At 40.6% G+C, this 13,837-nt stretch overlaps 1 protein-coding gene and 2 pseudogenes across 1 annotated transcript in view; all 3 read right to left on the bottom strand.

Annotated features, from left to right (window-relative positions):
• Positions 1-13,837, bottom strand: part of LOC149222962 (vesicle-associated protein 1-2-like) — a 302,296-nt gene that overhangs the window by 93,140 nt on the left and 195,319 nt on the right. The window lies entirely within an intron of this gene.
• Positions 8,003-8,803, bottom strand: LOC149222964 (lipase-like; annotated as a pseudogene).
• Positions 12,969-13,769, bottom strand: LOC149222963 (lipase-like; annotated as a pseudogene).

The following is a 13,837-nucleotide window of genomic DNA, read 5'->3' as shown; positions in this document are numbered from 1 at the left end:
TTTTCGGGGTCTACCCTGACACCTTCACACCCCACAATGTGGCCCAAATACTCAACTTCTTCCATGCCAAAAGAGCACATGGACAATTTGACAAATAATTTATGCTTCTGGAGCAGTTGCAAGAGCAGATCTACATGCTAAAGATGTTTTTTCTAGGTGAGGCTGTAGACGAGGATGTCATCAAAGAAAACAAGGACAAATTTCCCATGATATGGTTTGAGCCGGTGATTCATGAGGCTCTAAAAAGTGGATGGAGCATTACAGAGACCAAATGGTATGACGAGGAATTCATAATGGCCTTCATGAGTTTGGAAAGCAGTCTTTGGAATGTCTACTTCTTTCATGCGAATTTGGTGATAGCCCGAGCAAAGGTCGAGCTTAGTAAAGAATTGAGCCCCATTTAGTTCATCCAGCAAATCATCAACAACCGGGATGGAAAATTTATCTTTGACCGTCAGCTTGTTGAGGCCCCTAAAGTCTGGACACATATGCCATTCCCCATCTTTCTCGAGCACCATGACCACAGGCGATGAATAAGGACTAATGCTAGGAGGAATGACACTAGCTTCCAGGAGTTCCTTCATGATTTTTTCAATTTCATTCTTTTGGGCCAAAGGATATCTATATGGGCGCACATTTGGTGGTTGTGCCCCTGGGACCAAAGTAATGTGATGATCATGGTCCCCTCTCGAGGGTGGAAGCTCATGAGGCTTATCAAAGACCGACAGATGGTTGTTTAAGACTTGTTACATTTCAGGATGAATATGAAGAGAAGTGGGTTCGAAGGCCTAGATGGCATTAAATTGGGCTATAACTCCATGGTGGCCCTTTTTTAACAATTTTTCCATCCTATGCGAGCTGATGATAGAAGGAGCACCTGCCTGGAGTCCGCGGATAGTATGTGTGTGGTTATTTTGCTTAAAGCTCATATATAACTCCTGGAAATCCATTGTGATTGGGCCAAGTGTGCAGAGCCATTTAGCACCCAAGACAATGTCACACCCACCCATGTTGATAGCAAAAATGTGGGTCTTTAGGTGAAAATCCCCCATTTGAATTTTGACATTTTCAAAGCAACCTTCACATTTCATTGTCCCCCCATCAGCAATCTGGACCTGGAAATTAGAGACTGCTCTGACAAAACAATGCACTGCTTCAGCGACTCTTTGATGGATAAAGTTATGCGTACTGCCACTATCAATCAAGACTACTATAGGGCGATGCTTAATAAAACCTCTGATTTTGAGAGTTTGGGGAGAAGAAATTCCTGCCAAAGCATGAAGCAAGATAACTGGTTCTTCAAGTGTAGCTGGGAGCTCATTGTCTGACTGGTTGTCCTCATCTTCCTCCTTTGGTCCCTCAAATGGTGGGGCTTCCTCAGATGAACTGTGATCAATAGCATCAATTTGAAAGAATTTGGGTTCCTTGCATTTATGCCCCGGGGAGTATTTCTCATCACAGTAGTAACACAATCCTTGCTTTCTTCGTTCCGCCATTTCCACTGGTGGCACCTTTTCAACCGTAAGTGTTTGGGTAGTGCTCGGAGCCTGGGTGGGGCATCCCTTGGCTATGAAATTTGGACGAGTCAACTAGGCCGCTAACGTGCGTTCTACTTCACGAGCTATCTTGCAAGCTGCCAGCCATGAGACTGGGTGTTGCAATAGGCATGTATGGCGTCTTTGAGACCACTGACAAAACATTCCAAGTAGAATTCATCTACTAGACCTCCTATGCGGAAGGCTAATGCTTCAAAGGCTTTAATATATTCTTGCATTGTAACTGTATGTTGGAGCTTAGTAAGACGACCCAAAAAGTTATATTCATGGTCAAAGCGATCGGAAAGGGCTTTTGAGAATATCTGCCAAGTCATTGGCCTTGCATAGCAACGTTGATGCCACTACCACCATTGACATCTTTCTTGGTCCAAGTACCGGCTTCCCACACTTAGCTTAGTCACATCATCTCTAATGTGATTCAATGTGAAATATTGCTCCAAATGTGCTAGCCATGTGGCCGGATGAGAGCCATCAAATTTATACATGTCCAGCTTGGGTGGTCGAGGCTGGGACTGTTGGTGGTCTCCATAGAAGTGAGGAGAATGGCTAGACTCACCCTCAAGGTTTTCATTAAAATCATATGCCTCCGATTGTTCCCTCGATTTACCCTTTGTGATTGTGTCATTTAAGGTCCAGATCTGCTTTGTTAATGCCTCCAACTTTTGTTCAAGGGTGTCTATCTTCTCATTGGCCATAGCTTGAGCTCTGGTTTGTACCATGCACAAATCCGGTGCACTTGTCATTACTATGAAAAACAATTTGGGACCACCCAAAATTTTGACAGTGACAAGTGAATGGTACCACCTTGCTCAGCCCATCGACCTGATTCTTATGGGCTAAGTCTCCTATAAGCGTGCCGGGAGGGTCTTAGACTCTACTCCGAAAGGAGTTTTACTCCTCGCTTAGGAATACTGCAGTAGTCGATTCCCATAAAAGTTAATTATGCCCAATGTCCTGCGAGAATCACACCCAGGTATAGGAGCCACACAAATAGTCAGATCTGTCGGCGAAACCCTCAACTGCAGAGTATGAGTAGAAATGTGGCAGTGATCGAACCCCTGCTGCTAGATCTGAATGGCGGATCTGATTGTTGCGACTACTACAGAACCCAAACTACTGGATCTGAATGGCGGATCTGATAAATCTAATTGGCGGATCTCATAGATCTGAATGGCTGGTCTGATAGATCTGAATGACGGAACTGATTGTTGCGGCTACAACAAAACCCAACCTGCTAGATCTGATCTGGCAAAGATGATGCGTGATCGAGAGAGAGACAAGGGAACTATGGTCTCAAGGAGTGTCAGGTGCTACAGATCGCAATATACATAAGGGTCTGAGTGTAGTACTCAACCCAATCTTTCAGGGCACTAACCAAGGAGGATCAACCATACCCTTAACCGTACAACCCGACTACCCTATCGTACGCACGAGCAATCTCCCTGAGTGTTGTTCTCGGTGTACTGTAGCAGCAAGACGGCCAATGGTTTATCTATGGCGAGGTTTCAAGAGAGCCTAGGGGGCTTCCAATATACCCAAAGGGTACTTGGAAGACAGTCCGTGCGCGGTTCTGTCTAATGCGCTACTACTTAAGTTGCACGAAATGGGGAAACAGGTACGAGCTTCCGAAACAGGCACGGGTACAAAACATGACCCCCCCCCCCCCCAAATTTTGGAAACGGGGAAACGCAATATATATATAGATTAGGACATTTAAGAAATATGTGCAACCATAAAGCATATATGATACATTCTAATTTATTACATTATGATTAAATTGTCAATTGTCAATGCATAAACTATAAGTCTCTAAATTTACATCACATTTACTCATGAATGATCACATAATGAAAATAGCAATATCCAAAATTAGCCACGAGAAATTTCTAATTTCTTGTCTTGTGCACGATTGGGAGTCTCCTCCTACATAGTTGAACAACCTTAGTGCTCTTGATTAAATACAAGTTCCATACCCTAGTACCCTACGTGCTCTTGATTATTGGGAGTCTCCCCTGCATAGAGGGCTTGGTTCTCTTGATTAAATACAAGTTCCATACCCTAGTACATGACAAAATCCAATGGAAACATTACAATCCTGAAATCCTGAAAAACAGATAAGTCTGCTGGATTTTGAGTGAGATTTAAAATTCTACTTTCTCCATATGAAATCCAATGAGGGCGAAACCACTCTCAAACATCCTGAGTCATTTCATGGTAATGTTAAAAATTTAAGTAAAAGGATGAAAATGAAAAATAAAGGAGAATGTCACTTTTACTTTAAGAATTTAACATTACCATGAACTGCATATCAACATTAGGGCCATAGGCTTGAACATTAGGCTGCCCCACTCAAAAAATCCTCTTTTTTATAACTTGAGAGGCATCTAGAAGCATCCAGAAGATATTTTAGTCGCCCAATAAAAAATTAGAAGCGAAAAAATTTAAAAAAATACAAGAAAAAATCAAGTTAGAAGAGGAAACTCCACTGTACGGCCTGGAAAGGCGTTTCCGGCTGTACTGGCCACGTTTCCTCCTCGAGAAACTAGCCAGTATGGCCAGAAACGAATTTCCAGGTCGTATGGTACGAGTTTCCTCGTTTCTGTTTCGTTTCCGGCCAGAAACGGACCCTTCTCCAACATTTCCTGCAACTTAGGCAACTACTCGAAGGGGTACCCACAGGGGTTACAAGGGAGTCCAACAAGCGTGACCACCTCTTGTATTTCCTGCGTGCATGCCTCCCCAAATCCGCAGGTTTATGTGCACAACGACAGATCCCATGGTTTAAAGACGTCGGAACACGTCTCTAGCCAAAAAAAAAACTACTAAAAATGGAGATCGCACCGGCCCTGGAAAGTGCTCTAATACCACTGTTGAAATTTGGTACCAGAGGACAGGTGGTTCCCTAAGGCTTCGATCTTTTGCCTAGAAAAAAGTGTCCAAAAAGAATTTAATTTTTCTCCTAAAGAGACTTTATAATTTTTATAAAGTCAAATCTAATTTAAAAGTGACTTTAAGTGATAAAGTTACTAAAGTCTAATTTTAAAGTGACTTTTATAAAGTTAATGAAAAAATAGAAAGGAAAAGTGACTTCGGAAATAAATGACTAAGTGGGTCTTTATTAAAGTGGGGTGAATTAAAAAATAGAAAGTGAGATTTAAATGAGCATTTAATCTCAGCCCTAGATCTCAATCTATTTCAGCCATTGGATTTAGGGATCACCCAAAAGTCATTTAGGTTTGGATTAAGGGAGGAAAAGGAGAAAAATACCATTCATTCTTTCATGAGCAGATTGAGAGAGAGAGAGCAAGAGAGCAAGGGAGATTTCTGGACAGGGAGGAGAAGGAGGCAGCAGCTTGGCACACATACCAAGGCAGCAGTTAAGCAAATCCGTATAGCGCAATGAACAAACAGTAAAAGGCATATTTTTGCACAGAAATCGAGGCAGCTGATTTTCTGCACAAAAATCGAGGTCTGTATAGTCAGTCCGTACAGTCAGTCTGTACAGTCGTCCGTACAGTAACTGTACAGCATTGTGTTGCTGTTTGGAAATTTCCAGTGGGCTGTAAGGCTCAGAAATCGATATAAGTTGTAAATTTGCTTGCTGATCTTTGCTGATTTTTGCTGAATATTTCTCACTGTAAAAGGCATTTTCTAGAAATAAATAAGAGCTCTCAAACTGGTTTTCCCCAAGAGTTGTAGAGGGTTTTTCCAGGGTCACATTGACCAAAAATCACTGCGTTCAAATGTTTTAAATGGTTGTTTGTACCTGCTGATTTTTATTTCTGCATTTTCCAGCGTTCTGTAAAATTTCCAGAATTTGTGTTTTCAGCAAAAAAAACAATTTTTTTTTCAGTTGTTGAATGTATGGATATGGGAAAGGGCATTTAACTGCATGGAAGAAATAAGGTGAAACTCAAAACCAAGGTGGAAAAACAGAAATGTTTACATGGTATCAGAGCTTGAGTGCTGAAAGGCAGTTTGGGACAGCAAGGAGGAAAATTACAGCCTGCTGATTTTTCACTCAGAAAATTCCAGCAAGCTGATTTTCACAAGCAGCAGTTTTTATCTTTACTACAGCAATGCTATTTTTCAGTTTTAGGACAGCAGGATGTCATTGGGATTGAGGGTGGAGGATAGGTTGGATGGGCATACAAACTGTTATCACAAAATCGTGTACTAAGGGCTGCTACTTAGCAAGATCTCATGCAACTATTTCAAACCAGGATTTAGACTAAGGCTTAGCCTCCTTAGTCAGAGAGGGCTCTCTCACAGATTTTTGATATGGATTAATAACAAGAAAAGATGGCTAACTCTTCAAACAGTACATGAAAATAAGCTGGTTGGAACAACAAAATAACACTTCTTCCATTGGGCTCATGGAGTCAAACACCTCTGCAGTAAACTATAAACTACTCAATCATGGAAGCCAAGGCATATAATGTTTAAACACTCAGAACATTTCTCAAAAAGAACCTCAACTCATAAACATACACAGGAAGTCTGAGCACTAGGTGAATTCAGAGTGATTGTATGTCTATTGAGCTGTAAAACAGAAAGGATAAAGACAAACCACATATATTCTGAGCCTTTGAACACAAGATGAATCTTGGGAAGAAAAAGTAATCTTTCTATTACTGTCAAAAGTCTTTTACATTAGCCAATATAAAAACTCTGTTTCTTTTATAAATCTCCAACCCCACTTACATCAGAGTTTCTCCTATATATAGGAAAACAAAACTAAAACTACCTTGAGTCTCCTCCTCCAGCATGAGGGGAGCTCGATGATCTATCATTAACTAACCTTATCTATTTTTAAACAAACTTATTAAATACATAAAGTATTGTGCTGTAAATACATAGAGTCCTAATCACATTGAAATTCTAACTCTATCTCCTCGTATGCCTGATTCCTTTCTTGATCTTTGACAGCTGTCTTTTGTTGGTTAGGCTCAAGATGATTGAGCTACAGATGCAAGGAACACCGACTTTGGATACCTGTAAGCGCTGATGGATCATTTATCTTCAGGATCAAAACACCTATTTTTAAGGTCCCTGTCTCCCCATCCTCCGAAAATGTAGCAGCATGTTCCCAACTCTTTAATAACTCAAAGTATGGAACGCTGCTACCAAACACCATGTCTCCAGATGATCTGTAGGCTGTATTGATGTACAGGTGTCTCTCTTCTAACATTCCCGGTCAAACTGTTTATTCTGCATTGAAAACATCACCTACAGCAGTTTCGTAGCGCGCTACGAAACTGCTGTGTGATTTAAAAAACACAGTCTTCCTCTAAACTCCTCACAAAATTGAATAGCTGCTGTTTGCTAAGCTTCACGGTTGCCATTTGAAGGATACTGCCATCATAGACAAACCCACTGGTTGCAGCTGTTGCTATTGGTCATTATGGAAAAAAACTACCCTGTTGGTGGCTTCCTTTAGATATGCTTGTTGATGTGTTGCTTTCAGCAGATGAGTCATCACATGAGCCACTAGAAATGTCTTGAAAAGATGTTTCTGAAGCTTTCTTACAGGCTATAGTATCTGTAGGTTGGGAGGTTTTATTTTGAGAAACTTCTCCATTTTCCAAATCTCGAAGGGAGGCAATGATTGCTTCCATGACCATCCTTTCTTCATCATTTATTGAAATTGAAACTCGAGCAAATCTATCCAAAGGACAGTCAGAAACTTGGTTGCCTGTGGGAAATGCTGCTACAATATCAATACAATTTTTGTCAAGGATGCTGTCACTGCTTTTATCGCATTTATTGGATGTACCTTCAGCATCGCTGTTTTCTTTCCTCTCCTGTCCACTTAAGTCCTCTGCGTGGATGATGCCTACAGTTTTTCTGATTTGTCTGGAAATTCAAAAGGTACCTCAGTTCTACTCATTTGCCACCTAGAGCGAAAATGATCAATGGCATCTTCGGTGGTGTCATTTTGTGTGGATCCTGGACCTCCAATAATTTCATGCAACACATTCTCATCCAGATTTCCCTCAAACTTGATGATGTTTTTATCACCAGCATATGGGTTATATATGAGATCTGAATGATGAGGCTGAATAAAAAGGTCCCCTGTGCCATGTCCAAATAATGCAGCAATAAAAAACTTTGTCGCTATCTTAACAACATCAAGATCCATGACATCAAAATGCGCCTTCCTCTGGTTTACCTTTCGCATATATTGAACTACAACTTTAACAGTGAACTTTAAGAGGCGAATCTTGTACACATCAACCAGCTCCATACATCAAGCTTGTTACAGCCCAGAAAAAGATTTTTGTTTCTTCTTTAAAGCCCTGCAAACTTCATCTGGAACCGGTTTATGGATATCCTTATAGAGTCCGCTCATAGTTGTTCACAATACCCATTTGCTTTAATGCCATAAGTCTACTGTATGGATTACTGTCGATTACTTCAGATTTCATATCCTTCACTTTTAGGTGTCACATAGCTACACCTTTTACAGTCGTGGAAATCTGCTCTGCATGATGTTGCAACTTGGTAAGCTGAGGAGGCAAATGTGGAACAATATCATGGGCCTGAGAGACACGTATATGTTTTGATACAAATGTATTATCAAAATCAGCAAACACCGAATTTCCAATACGAGGCTGCCCAAAGGTCACAACTTGGACACCCTTTGCTCCATAGTTTACCGTAAGATCAAGTGCGCAAAAGGAAGCCATAGCTCCACCCATTTAATGCCCTGTAATCATAATGGATAGTGCATTATTCCTCTTCTGGATTTTCTCTACCGCTTCTAAAATCCTCGGACGCGATGTTGTATTATGGTAGGCAGAATAAAATCCTTGATGTGCCATTGAACCAGACATGCCAGGGTAATTAAGATCAAGCTGCTTGAAAAGCAAATCTTCTACCCAGTTCCGAATGCTGTTCTCTTGTGTACCCCTAAATGCAATGACAATGGCCCCAAGGTCTTCTGCTACACCCACAAATGCCTGAAGGCAATGTTCTACATCCACTATGAGTTCTATCAGCTGGAAGTTCTTTGTCGAACCACTGCATCTCGAACAAGTCCAAGAGATAAGAGCATTCAGGTCACTCATATACACCGTAGATGTATATTCTGCAAGAATCTTGGCAACCGTGCGATTATAGATGTGTCCATGACGTTTGGGAACCAGAATCCCTGTCCTCAAATCTCTTCCTGCACAAAGTATAGGGCTGCACAGAACCAACAGAATGAAAATTTTGAGATTTTCCCACCGCCAAGAATGAATCATAGACCACCGCAACTTTTGCTTGTACAACTGTCAACCATCTCTTTGCAAGCACCCATATTATGATATGTTGCATTACCGCCAACTTGGAACATGAGTGATACAGAAGGCAGCTTATTTCCATTCCTTACACATAAGCAGGAAGAACATATTGTGACCGTCATGCAAGACCTTACACATGCTATTCCCGTAAAATTCTTGCAGAACTATGACAGCTGGGATGAGATGTGCTATGGATCAGCACGAATTTCCCATTTCGTAGCGCAGTTAGTGCAAACTCAATGTTTTCCGCTACGAAATCACCTAAACCGAGCTGCGCTGCGAAACTGATAGAAAGTATTTATGTGCCTTTGACAAACCATTGAACTGATGTGAAAAATTTAAAATTTTTTCTTGAGTGATAACAGTGGCTCCACTTGGGATAGTGTGCTCCTGTAGTACACTAAGAACTCGTAGAACCAGTGCCTTATCCATTTATGACAAACAGAAATTTGCTTGACAAGCATGACTGTAGGAGAAAGAAAGCTACATCTACTGAAAAACGAAATGCTCAGTCAACCTTGAGCTTATTCGTATTCACCTACCTACCTACCCTAACAATTTCAAACTTCATTCAGCTCAATCAATGTGGAATTTCCAATGTAGCCAATCATTTATCTTATCTGAAATTTCCATGTTTGTCCTTTGGCTGTGCTTGAAACAAAAATAAACCAGATACTGAAGTAACCGAGGCAGCATAAGGTGTAACTGTTCTTCAACATGAAAATATAACTGGAAGCCGCCTGAACAGTAAATCTTTTCCATGTATTCAGCTATAGGGTCAAAAAACACATGGTTAGTTTGCTGATTCTCAAAACCTTCTGTATCTTTAGACAACTTATCTTCAGCCACACCAAATTTATTTGATATGCTATCCAACTGCCTTTCTAAATGATGCTCACAAACAATGTAATTTTCCTCACTACTATGATCATTATTTGAAGTAAGCTGCTGCAAGGAATTATAAAATTGAGCAAGCTTTTCCTCTGCCTGAGGGTCATAGAAAATTTCCTCCAATATTTCTTCTTGCTGAGTGCAATCAATTTCATCTCCATCATGATCTGAAGCCTGACAAGTCTGCTGCATCTCTACATCAATACCAAAGGATGAAACATGGGTTTCACAACTAAACCCCTGCTGCTCCTCATGCTGCGTTTCATGAGATGTTATACCCTCTCCTTGGTGCTGGAATGCATTGTTATGGAGAGCCTCTAAAATTTCTTCATCCATAAATTCATCATCACCATAACAATCCTCCAAGTACTGAATAAGATTTAAAGAATGCCTACAACAATCTTTGAGCAACAACAAAGAAGGATAACCTTCTTTATACATTTCACAGAGTTCATCATGGAAATCAGCAAGAGAAGATAATGAACCATTCTCCAAACTTTTATACCAAGACCATGCTTTTCCTTCTAAAGTGGCCATAAACATCCTCATGAGACAATCCTCAGGGAAATGAACCTTAAGACTGTGTACATGCATATGAAACCTAACCAAATGAAGAGCAGCATTGTCCTTCTTTTCATCTTTGAATATTGGAAGATCATCTAACCAATCAACCTTTGGCATAGGATTTGGAAAACCAGGGATATGAGACCGATCCATAGGAGCATACCTGGCATTCATTCTTGCAGTAGAATCCATCTTGAAACTTCATCAAGCTACTGATCTTCTAGCAGTGGAGTCACCTTCCAATTTCTTATTCGATGTGTGGAGTCGCCAAGGTAGTTTTGCAGCCTCAAAAAGATGTCTGAGCTCCTGCTACCTTCAGAAGTTCAGCCATTGATTTCGGGAATGAATAATCTTCAGGCTCCCGGCAGACGCACCAAAATGTTATCACAAAATCGTGTACTAAGGGCTGCTACTTAGCAAGATCTCATGCAACTATTTCAAACCAGGCTTTAGACTAAGGCTTAGCCTCCTTAGTCAGAGAGGGCTCTCTCACAGATTTTTGATATGGATTAATAACAAGAAAAGATGGCTAACTCTTCAAACAGTACATGAAAATAAGCTGGTTGGAACAACAAAATAACACTTCTTCCATTGGGCTCATGGAGTCAAACACCTCTGCAGTAAACTATAAACTACTCAATCATGGAAGCCAAGGCATATAATGTTTAAACACTCAGAACATTTCTCAAAAAGAACCTCAACTCATAAACATACACAGGAAGTCTGAGCACTAGGTGAATTCAGAGTGATTGTATGTCTATTGAGCTGTAAAACAGAAAGGATAAAGACAAACCACATATATTCTGAGCCTTTGAACACAAGATGAATCTTGGGAAGAAAAAGTAATCTTTCTATTACTGTCAAAAGTCTTTTACATTAGCCAATATAAAAACTCTGTTTCTTTTATAAATCTCCAACCCCACTTACATCAGAGTTTCTCCTATATATAGGAAAACAAAACTAAAACTACCTTGAGTCTCCTCCTCCAGCATGAGGGGAGCTCGATGATCTATCATTAACTAACCTTATCTATTTTTAAACAAACTTATTAAATACATAAAGTATTGTGCTGTAAATACATAGAGTCCTAATCACATTGAAATTCTAACTCTATCTCCTCGTATGCCTGATTCCTTTCTTGATCTTTGACAGCTGTCTTTTGTTGGTTAGGCTCAAGATGATTGAGCTACAGATGCAAGGAACGCTGACTTTGGATACCTGTAAGCGCTGATGGATCATTTATCTTCAGGATCAAAACACCTATTTTTAAGGTCCCTGTCTCCTACCATCCTCCGAAAATGTAGCAGCGTGTTCCCAACTCTTTAATAACTCAAAGTATGGAACGTTGCTACCAAACACCATGTCTCCAGATGAGCTGTAGGCTGTATTGATGTACAGGTGTCTCTCTTCTAACATTCCCGGTCAAACTGTTTATTCTGCATTGAAAACATCACCTACAGCAGTTTTGTAGCACGCTACGAAACTGCTGTGTGATTTAAAAAACACAGTCTTCCTCTAAAATCCTCACAAAATTGAATAGCTGCTGTTTGCTAAGCTTCACGGTTGCCATTTGAAGGATACTGCCATCATAGACAAACCCACTGGTTGCAGTTGTTGCTATTGGTCATTATGGAAAAAAACTACCCTGTTGGTGGCTTCCTTTAGATATGCTTGTTGATGTGTTGCTTTCAGCAGATGAGTCATCACATGAGCCACTAGAAATGTCTTGAAAAGATGTTTCTGAAGCTTTCTTACAGGCTATAGTATCTGTAGGTTGGGAGGTTTTATTTTGAGAAACTTCTCCAGTTTCCAGATCTCGAAGGGAGGCAATGATTGCTTCCATGACCATCCTTTCTTCATCATTTATTGAAATTGAAACTCGAGCAAATCTATCCAAAGGACAGTCAGAAACTTGGTTGCCTGTGGGAAATGCTGCTACAATATCAATACAATTCTTGTCAAGGATGCTGTCACTGCTTTTATCGCATTTATTGGATGTACCTTCAGCATCGCTGTTTTCTTTCCTCTCCTGTCCACTTAAGTCCTCTGCGTGGATGATGCCTACAGTTTTTCTGATTTGTCTGGAAATTCAAAAGGTACCTCAGTTCTACTCATTTGCCACCTAGAGCGAAAATGATCAATGGCATCTTCGGTGGTGTCATTTTGTGTGGATCCTGGACCTCCAATAATTTCATGCAACACATTCTCATCCAGATTTCCCTCAAACTTGATGATGTTTTTATCACCAGCATATGGGTTATATATGAGATCTGAATGATGAGGCTGAATAAAAAGGTCCCCTGTGCCATGTCCAAATAATGCAGCAATAAAAAACTTTGTCGCTATCTTAACAACATCAAGATCCATGACATCAAAATGCGCCTTCCTCTGGATTACCTTTTGCATATATTGAACTACAACTTTAACAGTGAACTTTGGGAGGCGAATCTTGTACACATCAACCAGCTCCATACATCAAGCTTGTTACAGCCCAGAGAAAGATTTTCGTTTCTTCTTTAAAGCCCTGCAAACTTCATCTGGAACCGGTTTATGGATATCCCTATAGAGTCCGCTCATAGTTGTTCACAATACCCATTCGCTTTAATGCCATAAGTCTACTGTATGGATTACTGTCGATTACTTCAGATTTCATATCCTTCACTTTTAGGTGTCACATAGCTACACCTTTTACAGTCGTGGAAATCTGCTCTGCATGATGTTGCAACTTGGTAAGCTGAGGAGGCAAATGTGGAACAATATCATGGGCATGAGAGACACGTATATGTTTTGATACAAATGTATTATCAAAATCAGCAAACACCGAATTTCCAATACGAGGCTGCCCAAAGGTCACAACTTGGACACCCTTTGCTCCATAGTTTACCGTAAGATCAAGTGCGCAAAAGGAAGCCATAGCTCCACCCATTTAATGCCCTGTAATCATAATGGATAGTGCATTATTCCTCTTCTGGATTTTCTCTACCGCTTCTAAAATCCTCGGACGCGATGTTGTATTATGGTAGGCAGAATAAAATCCTTGATGTACCATTGAACCAGACATGCCAGGGTAATTAAGATCAAGCTGCTTGAAAAGCAAATCTTCTACCCAGTTCCGAATGCTGTTCTCTTGTGTACCCCTAAATGCAATGACAATGGCCCCAAGGTCTTCTGCTACACCCACAAATGCCTGAAGGCAATGTTCTACATCCACTATGAGTTCTATCAGCTGGAAGTTCTTTGTCGAACCACTGCATCTCGAACAAGTCCAAGAGATAAGAGCATTCAGGTCACTCATATACACCGTAGATGTATATTCTGCAAGAATCTTGGCAACCGTGCGATTATAGATGTGTCCATGACGTTTGGGAACCAGAATCCCTGTCCTCAAATCTCTTCCTGCACAAAGTATAGGGCTGCACAGAACCAACAGAATGAAAATTTTGAGATTTTCCCACCGCCAAGAATGAATCATAGACCACCGCAACTTTTGCTTGTACAACTGTCAACCATCTCTTTGCAAGCACCCATATTATGATATGT

This window comes from Pinus tabuliformis, chromosome Q, assembly GCF_031772625.1.
Source record: "Pinus tabuliformis cultivar Carrire ecotype Pingquan chromosome Q, CPIR1, whole genome shotgun sequence".
NCBI classification, from domain to species: Eukaryota; Viridiplantae; Streptophyta; class Pinopsida; order Pinales; family Pinaceae; genus Pinus; species Pinus tabuliformis.
Note: the sequence above shows the minus strand (reverse complement) of the source record. Positions and strands in the feature narration are given on the sequence as shown.